Raw genomic sequence first — 14,564 nt, 5'->3', positions numbered from 1 at the left:
CTCAACTGTATCCCTTCACCACTCTCTCTCTCTCTCTCTCTCTCTCTCTCTCTCTCTCACTCTCCTCTCTCTTGCCCTGTATCAACTTTGCCTCTCTTTCCTTTTATCATCTATGTTTCTCCATTGCACTTTCTTTCTCTCTACGCTCCTCTGATTCTACCCTTCACCTCTCTCTAATTTTACCTCAACCTGTTCACCTGTCTACCTTAAGCTTTCAGCGTCTACCTTTGTCTAACTGACCTATTTTCCTGCCTTTCCTCTCTCTTTCGCTGACTCTGCCTCACCCATTGGTGTATACCAGCGATTCCCAGCCTGTGCTTCCCTGCCCCTCATTGGTCTGTGATATATTCTCAGGGGGTCCGAAGGCCTGAGGTGGCAGGAAGGCACTTCTCCTCTGGGACTTATGAACTGCACAGTAACAAAAGAATCTCTGTGACAAAAGCAGTAACCCACTGTGCTATGCACATAAAATACTTTTCTTTGCACAATACACGTTCTTTGCAGAAGGCATGTTAACCATCTGCGCTTCCTTAGATGAGTCAAAACTGCCACATGACAAAACTCCCATCTCTCTCCAGCAGGTGTGTTAATCACTAGAGTTATCTTGATGCTTTTATTTATGCCACAAAGCTGCTGGATGTACAAGGAACTTTGCAGTGCTTCTAAAACTTCTGCACAAAGGAAGTAATATATAAAAGCATGCACATGTTTCTGTCAGAGGTCCCAGAGGAGAAGTGCCTTCCTGCCAGCTCAGGCCCTGTAAAGTGCTCTGACACCCTAAACTGGTATGAGAGCGTAGAAGGCTGGCCTGGCTTATAGTGGGTACCTTGTGGTACTTACATATTGTGCCAGGTCCAGTTATCCCTTATTAGTAGATTAGAGGTGTTCTAGCAGCTTAGGCTGATAAAGGTAGCAATAGCAGAGCAGCTTAGGCTGAACTAGGAGACATGCAAAGCTCCTACTATTCCACTTATATCACTCAGCACTATATCATAAGAAAACACAAAACTCAGAGTTACTAAAAATAAAGGTAATTTATTTTAGTGACAATATGCCAAAAGTATCTCAGAGGATATACTCCCTTAGTAATATACACAACATATATACACACAAACCAAATCAGGTAAGTAAACAGTTTGAAAAGTAGTGCAAACACTGTAGAACACAATAGAATGCAATAGGAGACAATAGGCCTTGGGGCAACACAAACCATATACTCCAAAAGTGGAATGTGAACCACAAATGGACCCCAGGCCTAGTGTAGTGTGTAGAGGGTCGCTGGGAGTGTAAGAAAACACTAAGGGTGTCCAAGATACCCCACCCCAAGACCCTGAAAAGTAGGAGTAAAGTTACCCTACTACCCCAGAAAGACAGTATAGTCGAGATAGGGGATTCTTCAAGGACAACAACTGACTGCAAAGCACTGAAGATGGATTCCTTGACCTGAGGACCTGTAAAAGTAGAGGACCAAGTCCAAGAGTCACGCAAGTGTCCAGGGGGGGCAGGAGCCCACTAAACCTTGGACGAAGGTGCAAAAGGGCTGCCTCTGGGTGGAAGAAGCCGAAGATTTTGCAATAACGGAAGGTGCCATGAACTTCTCCTTTGGTCAGAAGATGTCCTACGACGTGCTGAAGGATGCAGAGTTGTTTCCATTCAGAAAGACCACAAACAAGCCTTGCTATCTGCAAGAGTCTCGGTTGGGGTTTTTGGGGGCTGCTAGGTCCTAGGAAGGACCAGGAGGTCGCCCCTTGGAGGAGGAGACAGAGGGGGCACTCAGCAACACGGAGAGCCCATGCAGAAGCAGGTGGCGCCTGCACAAGTACCTGAACAGGCACTTAGAAGATCTGAGGATGACGGTCAACTCAGAACAACAACAGAGGGTCCCACGACGCCAGAGTCCAACTCAGCGAGTTGGGCAATGCAGGACGGAGTGCTGCGGACCTGGGCTAGGCTGTGCGCAAAGGAAGTCTTGGAAAAGTGCACAGAAGCCCGAGCAGCTGCTGTTCATGCAGTACACAGGATTACTGTCTGGCGTGTGGAGGCAAGGACTTACTTTCACCAAATTTGGACAGAAGGGCCACTGGACTGTCGAAGATAGTTGGACCCAGCTCCTGTGTTCCAGGGACCACGCTCGTCAGGATGAGAGGGGACCCAGAGGACCGGTGATGCAGAAGTTTGGTGCCTGCGTTGGCAGGGGGGAAGATTCCGTCGACCCACGGGAGATTTCATCTTGGCTTCCAGTGCAGGGTGAAGGCAGACAGCCCTCAGAGCATGCACCACCAGGAAAAAGTCGAGAAAGCTGGCAAGATGAGGCGCTACAATGTTGCTGGAAGTCTTCTTGCTACTTTGTTGCGGTTATGCAGGCGTCCTGGAGCAGTCAGCGGCGAATCCTTGGCAGAAGTCGAAGAGGGAAGTGCAGAGGAACTCTGGTGAGCTCTTGCATTTGTTATCTGGTGAGATACCCACAGGAGAGACCCTAAATAGCCCTCAGAGGAGGATTGGCTACAGAGAAAGGTAAGCACCTATCAGGAGGAGTCTCTGACATCACGTGCTGGCACTGGCCACTCAGAGCTGTCCATTGTGCCCTCACACCTCTGCATCCAAGATGGCAGAGGTCTGGGACACACTGGAGGAGCTCTGGGCACCTCACCTGGGAGGTGCTGGTCAGGGGAGTGTCACTCCCCTTTCCTTTGTCCAGTTTCGCGCCAGTGCAGGGCTGGGGGGATCCCTAAACGGTGTAGACTGGCTTATGCAAGGAGGGCACCATCTGTGCCCTTCAAAGCATTTCCAGAGGCCAGGAGAGGCTACTCCTCCGAGGCCCTTCACACCTATTTCCAAAGGGAGAGGGTGTTATACTCTCTCTCAGAGGAAATCCTTTGTTCTGCCTTCCTGGGACTTGGCTGCCAAGGCCCAGGGGGGCAGAAACCTGTATGAAGGTTGGCATCAGTGGTAGCTGCAGTGAAAACCCCGGAAAGTTAGTTTGGCAGTACCCGGGCTCTATGATGGAGACCCGGGGATGCACGGAATTGTCCCCCCAATACCAGAATGGTATTGGGGGGACAATTTCATGATCCTAGACATGTTACATGGCTATGTTCAGAGTTACCATGGTGACGCTTCATGTAGGTATTGACCTATATGTGTGCACAAGTGTGATGGTGTCCCCGCACTCACAAAGTCTGGGGAAATTGCCCTGAACAATGTGGGGGCACCTTGGCTAGTGCCAGGGTGCCCTCACACTAAGTAACTTTGCACCTAACCTTCACTAAGTGAGGGTTAGACATATAGGTGACTTATAAGTTACTTAAGTGCAGTGTAAAATGGCTGTGAAATAACGTGGACGTTATTTGACTCAGGCTGCTGTGGCAGTCCTGTGTAAGAATTGTCTGAGCTCCCTATGGGTGGCAAATGAAAAGCTGCAGCCCATAGGGATCTCCTGGAACCCCAATACCCTGGGTACCTAGGTACCATATACTAGGGAATTATAAGGGCGTTCCAGTGTGCCAAACAGAATTGGTAAAATGAGTCACTAGCCTGCAGTGACAATTATAAAAGCAGAGAAAGCATACACACTGAGGTTCTGGCTAGCAGAGCCTCAGTGATACAGTTAGGCACCACACAGGGAACACATATAGGCCATAAACGTATGAGCACTGGGGTCCTGGCTAGCAGGATCCCAGTGACACATATCAAACATACTGACAACATAGGGTTTTTACTATGAGCACTGGGCCCTGGCTAGCAGGATCCCAGTGAGACAGTAAAAACACCCTGACATACACTCACAAACAGGCCAAAATTGGGGGTAACAAGGCTAGAAAGAGGCTACCTTCCTACAGAGAGGTGCTATAAAACAAATGAATTACATGTGACAGAGAGGCTGCGGAGAGATGAGAGGCCCTTATGGTTTTACTTCCTTTCCTCACCACATATTTATGAGAAAAAGCTTTCTCAGATTTTATGTACCTAAAAAATCACTTGGGAAATGTAGAATCCGACCTGAGGATTCAGCTTTCCTAAATAAAACTAAACATTTAGAAGTTAGTTGCCAAGTTGCAGAGCCAACCTTCCCATTAAACCTTTTTGATTTCTGCATATTATTTCAATATAAAATAATTAAATCTTTAGTAATTTGAGTATTTATTTGGTGTGTACTTGTTTGTGAATTACTGTGCTAATGTTTGACATTTAAACTGTACAAATTACGTGTGGGTCCCCTGCTTCCAATAGTAATTCAGTGGGGCCCTCAGGAATCAAAGGTTTGGGAACCACTAGTGTACACCACACACCTCCACCTCCCTACCTCTAGCACTGCCACTCTACTGCTCTACCCTAATCTAAAACCTTACCTATCATTCTAGCTCTCTTCATCTGCCTACCCCTTTGACTTTCTATCTCTTTTTGCCATTTCTTGTGGTTATCTCATTTTTCTCACTTTACCTTATCTCCTTTCCTCCCTAACTTAGCTCCCTGCCTTATCACTATCTATCTCCTTCCTCCCTCAGCTTCCCCCCTCTTATTGTACAGTTCTCTTTACCTCTCTATCCCCTGCCTTTTCTTATTTCCTGAAATGTCTTGCCAGAGAAGTGTACACTTAGAAAGAGAAGAGGAGGTACAACGAAGAAGAGAATTAAGGAGAAACCTATCAGGCATCACCTAATGTAATGGTGACCAGTGCATGAATTGTCCCTATTGCTACACGAATGTCAGCTGTAAATAGGTATTTGTTTGTGATCATGAATATCCTACATAAATTCTATCCCCTATGGGCACGTTTTCTTTTAAAAGTATGCATTAGTTCACTGAACATCCTTCAAGCTGCACTTAACTTAATTATTGAAATAGGAATGCATCTGTTTATTTAAAACGGAGATACAGACTCAGAGAGCAGAGATGTTATACTCCAGACAGGAACCGTGATAATATCAATAAAGTCTTTTCATTTTAGATGATGTAATGCCTTCTTTAACCCCTTAGCTGCTGGGCCCTCCCACCACCTCACCCTCCAGTGATGAGCCCTTTTTTGGCAATTAGGGGTAGTTCGCACTTAGGTCTTTGTAACTTTTTGTCCACATAAGCTTTCCACACCAAATTTGCATCCTTTTTCTCCCAACATCCTAGCCATTCTAAAGGTACCCAGAGTTTGTGGGTTCCCCTTGAGGAGACCAAGAAATTAGCCAAAATACAGCAAACATTTCGTTTTTTTCAAAATGATGGGAAAAAAGGGCTGTTGATGAAGGCTTGTGATGTTTTCCCTGATAATGGCATCAACAAAGGGTTTGCAGTTCTAAAATCACCATCTTCCCAGCTTTCAGGAACAGGCAGATGTGAATCAGTAAACCCACATTTTTCAACACAATTTTGGCATTTTACTGGGACACACCCCATTTTCACTATTTTATGTGCTTTCAGCCTTCTTCCAGTTAGTGACAGGAATGGGTGTGAAACCAATGCTGGATCCTGGAAAGCTAACCATTTATGAAAAAAAGCCAACATTTTAAATTCAGCAAGGGGTCATTTGTGTAGATTCTACAAGGTTTTCCTACAGAAAATAACAGCTGAAATAAAATAATATTGAAATTGAGGTGAAAAAAGCAGCAACTTTTCTCCATGTTTTACTCTGTAACTTTTTCCCACAATGTCAGTTTTTTAAAATCAATATACCTTTACGTCTGCTGGACTCTTCTAGTTGTGGGGATATATAGGGCTTGTAGGTTCATCAAGATCCCTAGTTACCCAGAGCCAATAAATGAGCTGCACCTTGCAATAGGTTTTCATTCTATACCGGGTATATAGCAACTCATTTGCTGAAATATAAAGAGTGAAAAATAGGTATAAAAAAAACCTTTGTATTTCCAAAATGGGCACAAGATAAGGTGTTGAGAAGCAGTGGTTATTTGCACATCTCTAAATTCCGGGGTTCCCATACTAGCATGTAAATTACAGGGCATTTCTGAAATAGACATCATTTTTACACAGTGGCTTACATTTGGTGGGAAAAAATGTAGAGAAAGACAAGGGGCAATAACACTTGGTTAAATGGTACCTCACTTGCGTGTGTAGGCCTAATGCCTGCAACAGGAAACGTAACATGTACACATCACATTTTTACATTGAAAACTGATGTGTTTTTTGGGAAGTACCTAGCTGTGGATTTTGGCCTCTAGCTCAGCCGGCACCGAAGGAAACCTACCAAGCCTGTGCGATTTTTAAAACTAGACACATAGGAGAATCAAAGATGGGGTGACATGTTGGGCTCTCACCAGGTTCTGTTATCCATAATCCTTTGCAAACCTCAATATTTTGCAAAACAAATAACTTTTTCCTCACATTTCGGTGACAGAAAGTTCTGGAATCTGAGAGGAGCCACACATTTCCTTCCACCCAGTGTTCCCCCAACACTTCCTATAAAAATGGTAACTCACTTGTGTTGGTAGGCCTAATGCCTGTTACAGGAAATGCCCCAAAACACAACGTGGACACATAAACATTTTCCCAAAGAAAACAGAGCTGTTTTTTGCAAAGTGCCTAGCTGTGGATTTTGCCCTCTAGCTCAGCCGCCACCTAAGGAAACCTACCAAACCTGTGCATTTTTGAAAACAGACACCTAGGGGAATCGAAGATGGTGTGACTTGTGGGGCTTTCACCAGGTTCTGTTACCCAGAATCCTTTGCAAACCTCAATATTGGGCCAAAAAGCACCTTTTCCCCACATTTCGGTGACAGAAAGTTCTGGAATCTGGGAAGAGCCACAAATTTCCTTCCACCCAGCGTTCCCCCAAGTCTCCCGATAAAAATGGTACCTCACTTGTGTGGGTAGGCCTAATGCCTGCGACAGGATATGCCCAAAACTCAACATGGACACATCACATTTTCCCAAAGGAAACAGAGCAGTTTTTTTGCATAGTGCACAGCTGTGGATTTTGGCCTCTAGCTCAGCCGTCACCTAAGGAAACCTACCAAACCTGTGCATTTTTGAAAACTTGACACCTAGGGGAATCCAAGATGGGGTGACTTATGGAGCTCGCACCAGGTTCTGTTACCCAGAATCCTTTGCAAACCTCAACATTTGGCAAAAAAAACACTTTATCCTCACATTTCGGTGACTGAAAGTTCTGGAATCTGAGAGGAGCCACACATTCCCTTCCACCCAGTGTTCCCCCAACACTCCCGATAACAATGGTAACTCACTTGTGTAGGTAGGCCTAATGCCTGTTACAGGAAATGCCCCAGAACACAACGTGGGCACATCACATTTTCCCAAAGAAAACAGCTCTTTTTTGTAAAGTGCCTAGCTGTGGATTTTGGCCTCTAGCTCAGCCGGCACCTAGGGAAACCTACCAAACGTGCATTTTTGAAAACTAGACACCTAGGGGAATCCAAGATGGGGTGACTTATGGGGCTCTCACCAGGTTCTTTTACCCAGAATCCTTTGCAAACCTCAATATTTGGCAAAAAAAACACCTTTCCCTCACATTTTGGTGATAGAAAGTTCTGGAATCTGAGAGGAGCCACAAATTTCCTTCCACTCAGCATTCCCCCAAGTCTCCCGATAAAAATGGTACCTCACTTGCGTGGGTATGCCTAGTGCCCGCGACAGGAATAGATCACACATCAGTCAATGTTGGTACTTACATGAGGGCAACCGTTGACCCTGGGGTGATCCATTCCTGACACAGGCACTAGGTACAGGCACTCAAGTGCGGTAGCGTTTTTATCAGGACAGGTGGGGAAACACTGGGTGGAAGGAATTTTGTGGATCCCAGCCTATTCCTGTATTTTGTGTGACAGAAATGCAAGAACAAATAGAGTTTGTATTCAACATTTCAGCTTTACAGGGCATTCGGGGAAAGAAAACATTGGGGAATCCATACAAGTCACACCTCTGTGGACTCCCCCAGATGTCTAGTTTCCAGAAATGTCTTGGTTTGGTATGTTTCCCTATATAGCCGCCGAACCGAGGACCAAAAACGCAGGTGCCTGGTGGCGAATATATATATATATATATATATATATATATATATATATATATATTGAAATCACTTTTATACTTGGGTGTGGTTTTCCTGCGGGCCGGTCGCTGCCCCCAGGGAAACCACACACGTTGACAAAAGTGATTGAGCTCTCTCTCTCTCTCTCTATATATATATATATATATATACATATATATATATCTATAGACACATCTATACATGTAGATATATCTATCTATATAGACAGATATATCTATATATATATATATCTATATATATATATATATATATATATGGACAAATCTATACATATAGATATATCTATCTATATATAGATCTATCTATATATATATATATATATATATATATATATATATAGATATTTTTTTTTTAACAGCTGTATGGTTTCCTTGGGGGCCGTAGTGGCCCCCAGGGAAGTCATACAGCTGTTAAAAAAAATGATTTCCCCCAACAGGGGTTCGTCCTGACCACGGGCGATCCCCTGCCCATTTCATTTTGTTTTTAAAAAACAAAATAATAATAATCATTTTGTACACCCCTGGGGGGGTGCAGTCGTTCCCCCCAGGGGAAAACCTACCTTTAAAAAACAATCTATTAATTAATCTCTTCAGATTCCTTTTAGAATATATTAATTTATAGGACTATGACTTATTTAATGAATTATGATGATGAATATCCATTTATTTATTTATTTATTCCACGTTGAAATCGCTTTTACCTCTATCTTATTTTGCATTTTCAGAATTGACTGAATTTACTCTATTTATTTGTCATCATTTGTCATCTATTTATAGCCTTTATATGAAGTGGATGTATTGCAATCAATTGGCAGTACATATATTTATATATATTTATATATTTATATTATTAATTAATTGCATTTATATATTAGGCCTTTAAAATTAAAACTGAAATCAAAATTAAAATTATTAGGTATAAGTGGGTAATATGTGGACATTAAGAGTAAAAGGAAAAAGGAAAAATGATAATTGAGAAAGAGAAGAGAGAGAAAAAAACAGCATACATGGGATTTGTTTTGTATTTAAGAATTGTAGACTGTGATTACAATTAATTAATTTTTTAGTGTTCACAGGTGACCAGACTATATTTGTGATAATGTATTATAATATGAGAGAAATATATAATGTCACATTTTTAGTTCATAGTTTATTTCAAAACATGCACAGGATTAGGAGTTTCTTATTTTTAAGTTAAAATTGTGACGTTATAAAATGGCCGCTCCATTTGCACCTCTCTTGAGCTATGCAATGAACATCAAAGAAGGACTATATGGTTTAAATAGTTGAGTGTAAAATGTCTGCCAATGTCCTGTTGAAGGCTTCGGCCGAAACGCGTAGACATTTGGTTGGGACAGCGTGTGTGTCTTTTGAATGGTGAGCACATTGTCGACCGTTTTTTTTGTGCTTGTTGTACCAACTTTTGCTGGTGTGATTTACCTGCAATCTAATCTTTTTTCAATAAACAGCAGCCGATGAACCTATCGAGAATAAGTGGTTTTCTGAGTATTTTACCAGCTGGTATTGAATGATGTGCAGCCCTTGGTGTGCGATTTAAATACACCATTCTTCTGGATATTTTTGTTCCGCGTTATGTCTGGTTCGCGGTAGGGCTAGCACGCCGCTTGGAGTGCGCGTGATACAACGTTACCAGACTTGCTTTCAAAGGAGGATTTTTCACGCTGCACCGCGTCGCTTGGATACATTGTAGCTCCCCCGTAGAGATTGCTGTTGCCATCGTAGCAAATCTTTCCCCCTTGGAGGTAAGGAGGATTGGTGCCGGGGGTAGCCGAGATTCATTTATTGGATGTATTACGACGCTCGACTCGGATAGACTAGTATAGTTGTACATCCGAATCATTCATTTGAACTGTGTCATATTGCACAGATTTTTTCTGTGTAACCAGTGCTGCGAAATACGAACCACTGACATACATCGGCGTGCTTTGTGTTTCTTTGAACTTTTCACACACGCTGTCCCTATAGTAACGGTCCGGCATTTGAGTTTGGTTGAACTATTTATTTTTGTTTTGGATTCTAATTTTTGAATGAAGCGGTTGATTTTTCCTTCTTCTTCGTTTTTTTTTATTTTTTATCTGGAACTCTGTATTGGGACTGATTCTGAATAGACGACAGTTTTTTCAATTTTTTCAATTTTTTGGACTCATTTTTCAGTTTTTGAATTGTTTAATGCACTATGGCGAATCGGAAAGCCCTGTGGGAACAAGCTGCCACTACTCTATTTGATAATGTTTCTGGAACCTCAATGCCTGCGGACTTATCTACACGTACAGCAACCACCATTATTTCTGAACTAGAAAAGGCAAGAATTTTAGAATTAAAAAAATGGTGGGAAATGACCTCATTGACCAAATATATACAAAATGGTCGTGTGCCACGAGGTCTCAGAATTCTAATATTGCCTACCCTGGGTGATATAGATCCCGATCTTCTAGAACAATGGAGAGCGCATACATCTGAATGCTCAGTCAAATTGATGGACACTTTGATTATTCAATCAAAACGTCGTATGGAAGAACAAACCCATAAAATTGAACTTCTTACTAAAGAACTAGAAAAAATGGGGACCTCCTCAGAAATACAACAATTGTTAATGAAGATGGAAGAACGTATAACCAAAAAAGAAGATGAAATCAAGCTCCGCAAGGCCTCTAAATTCAATAGAGACAAGAAAGATTATGAAATAGGTAGAATTTATACATTTGCTCGTAAATACAACACACTCAGAGCACAAGACAAAGTTATGATGATGGACAGTCCCAATATAACAACCAATACAGCAGAAGACAGCTCGGATTTGAGCTCATCAGCTGACGAAGCTTCTGCCAATAAATTGGATTTTCACGGGGAAATGAGACTACTACGATCAATCACGCCACAATCAAACAGAAGTCGAGGACGAAGTAGAGGAGGTTCAAGACGCGGAGGGGGAAGAGGCAGAAATCACAAATATCAAGACTAGAGAGGACCTTTCGATCTGACAATTCCAATATCATTGTAAATATCTCTAAAGTACAGCTCACCTCTAATCAGGAGCGAATTCTAAATTTAGGATTAAGTTTTTGTCCTGACAATCATTGGGATTATGTTGACACCAGAATAGAATTGTATAAATATACACGTAAGTTGCGGCTGTTGAAATATTTTTCCAAGACAACACAGGCCACTACATCTTGTTCCAACATTAATGTAGACACTTTATCTGGTTTTCATGTCAATGAAGCTCCTGATTTAGTAGAAATTGGCAGGTTGGGTTGTTTGGATGATGTCAGCAATGATACAGGTGAAGAGAACAACATTTTGATTGACATGGGATTTGTTACTAACAAGACCGTGGCCAGCAGGCTTAAGCCCTCCAGCAGATTTAATCCCCAATTACCGACTGGTAACATGATTGATTTGTTCTATGAATTGGTAGTTGATGACGTTGATCGGTTTCGGAATGATTGGAAAAGGGTTAAAATGAAAAAAGCCCAAAGAGTGAATTTCTCAGCCACAGATTGGAAAGATCTAAATGAGCTCAAATCCAATAACACCATTATCATCAAACCCTCCGATAAAGGAGGGAATATTGTTATTATGGATATTAATAGCTATATGAAGGAAGCTAATCATCAACTTTCCAATAAACAACATTATCAAAAACTAACCATTAATCCCACTAATGAATATCAAACCATCTACTGGGAGATGCTTGATAGCTGGCACACTAAAGGGCTAATTGACCAAAATGAATATTCTTATCTCAAAGTCTTGTTTCCTAGAATCCCTTGTATTTACTTTCTACCAAAGATCCATAAAAATACAAAACATCCCCCTGGTCGACCTATTGTGAGTATGAACTCATCCCTATTAGAAAATACCTCCCGTTTCTTGGACCTTTTCCTATGTCCTTTTGTCACCGAATTGCCGTCTTATCTTCGAGACACCAATGACTTTCTTGCTAAGATTCATAATGTTCCATGGCAACCCAACTATCTATTGGTAACCATGGATGTGACTGCATTATACACTTCCATTAAGCATGAATTTGGCATTCAAGCATGTTGTCACTTCTTGGGCACTCGTAAAATTGAATTTCTTCAACATACTAACATGCTAATTAGCATGTTAAGATTTTGCCTCACCCACAACGCCTTTCTATTTGACAATCAACATTACTTGCAGAAACAAGGGACTGCAATGGGAGCTTCATTTGCTCCCACGTATGCCAACCTTTACATGGGCTGGTGGGAAAAGGAGATAGCTTGGTCTGACTCTAATGGCAAATACATGGAACAAGTGATACTATGGGTCAGATATATTGATGATCTCTTTCTTATCTGGGATGGTGACGAGATTTCTCTCAAACAATATGTTGATATCTTGAACAACAATGAGCTGAACATTCACTTAGACTTGAAATATAGTGCACAAACTATAGAATTTCTTGATGTCCAGATCTCTATTGAAAAAGATGTCTTACAGACAACTATTTTTCGTAAACCAACAGCCTGTAATTCAATCTTGCATGGCAATAGTGGTCATCCAAAAGCTTTGAAATGGAGTATTCCATACAGTCAATTTCTACGGGCCCGTAGAATCTGTTCTAATGATGAATGCTTCAAGATTGAAATCATGACGATGACACAGAGATTCTTAGAGAGAGGATATCCTTTGAAGATCCTTAAAGATGCACACTTGAGGGTTTTGAATATGTCTCGAGAAAAATTGCTTTTCAAGCCTGATAATATTCATAATCAAGATCACAATAAGGTATCATCACCTAGACTATTCTTAGAGTTTAATTCTCAACATTCACATTTAAATAATATCATACAGAAAAATTGGCATGTTTTGAGACATGATTCTGCCATCAAGGACAGTATAGGTCCACATCCATGTACCACATATCGCAAAACTCAATCTTTGGGTAACCATCTTACCAGAAGCCTATTTCAGAGTCCCAAAACTAATATGTCATGGTTGGCCAAAAAAAGCTTGGGCTTTTGGAAATGTGGACATTGCAAATCATGTTTGTATGCACAGAATACTCAGACATACACCACGTTCGAAGGAAAAATTTGTGACATAACTGAACGTATCACATGCGAAACTGAATACGTTGTATATATCATTGAATGTGGGTGTCGCAAGAAATATGTGGGCAGTACCATTCACAAACTGAAAATCAGGTTCCTGCAACATCTCAGAGCCATTAAGAATCATGATCCATCCTATCCTTTAGCTAAACACTTTTGGGATGTACATGAAGGTAACTGTAGTTCCCTAGCATTTTATGGTGTTAAAACCATTGCGGTCCATCCCCGAGGAGGCAATAGAATTGCACATTTGAGACAAATGGAGTCCAAAACTATTTTACTTTTAGGTACAGAACACCCTTGGGGTCACAACTTGGACGCAGAGCTTCATGTACATCTGTAAGTTTTTAGATTTTCCCATACAGAGATATACATACATTTTTTTACACATTTTTTTACATTTTCTCACACATAGATTTTGTCCAATAGAAAACATGAAATGAAATTGATGACTTTTTTAGAATATTGTGTCTTGTTAGGATCCTTACTGATTGATTTTACCATTATTGTTATTACTATTAGTAGTAGCATTTGCCGGATTGATACTTAGTGTATTTTGGTAATAATTTTTTACTAATAATTTATTCACTTTTAGGGTGTTATACTCATCTATTTTATTCCTATACTGTTGCATAGGTCCTTGGGGAGGATAGCAGCGCACATATACATTCTCCTGTTGCTTAATTTGTGGGGTCTATTTATAATTTCCTAATCAATAACAATTTGACCTATGATATGGATCTATTAATTAATCTCTTCAGATTCCTTTTAGAATATATTAATTTATAGGACTATGACTTATTTAATGAATTATGATGATGAATATCCATTTATTTATTTATTTATTCCACGTTGAAATCGCTTTTACCTGTATCTTATTTTGCATTTTCAGAATTGACTGAATTTACTCTATTTATTTGTCATCATTTGTCATCTATTTATAGCCTTTATATGAAGTGGATGTATTGCAATCAATTGGCAGTACATATATTTATATATATTTATATATTTATATTATTAATTAATTGCATTTATATATTAGGCCTTTAAAATTAAAACTGAAATCAAAATCAAAATTAAAATTATTAGTTATAAGTGGGTAATATGTGGACATTAAGAGTAAAAGGAAAAAGGAAAAATGATAATTGAGAAAGAGAAGAGAGAGAAAAAAACAGCATACATGGGATTTGTTTTGTATTTAAGAATTGTAGACTGTGATTACAATTAATTAATTTTTTAGTGTTCACAGGTGACCAGACTATATTTGTGATAATGTATTATAATAGGAGAGAAATATATAATGTCACATTTTTAGTTCATAGTTTATTTCAAAACATGCACAGGATTAGGAGTTTCTTATTTTTAAGTTAAAATTGTGACGTTATAAAATGGCCGCTCCATTTGCACCTCTCTTGAGCTATGCAATGAACATCAAAGAAGGACTATATGGTT

The 14,564-nt window shown here is 40.6% G+C and overlaps 1 protein-coding gene across 2 annotated transcripts in view; it reads left to right on the top strand.

The window, feature by feature from the left end:
* The window catches only part of EXOC3L4 (exocyst complex component 3 like 4), a 584,807-nt gene that overhangs the window by 499,220 nt on the left and 71,023 nt on the right, over positions 1-14,564 (top strand). The gene's annotated exons all lie outside the window — the stretch shown is intronic.

Source organism: Pleurodeles waltl, chromosome 9 (assembly GCF_031143425.1).
Source record: "Pleurodeles waltl isolate 20211129_DDA chromosome 9, aPleWal1.hap1.20221129, whole genome shotgun sequence".
Taxonomy (NCBI): domain Eukaryota; kingdom Metazoa; phylum Chordata; class Amphibia; order Caudata; family Salamandridae; genus Pleurodeles; species Pleurodeles waltl.
This window is presented reverse-complemented; position numbering and strand designations above follow the sequence as displayed.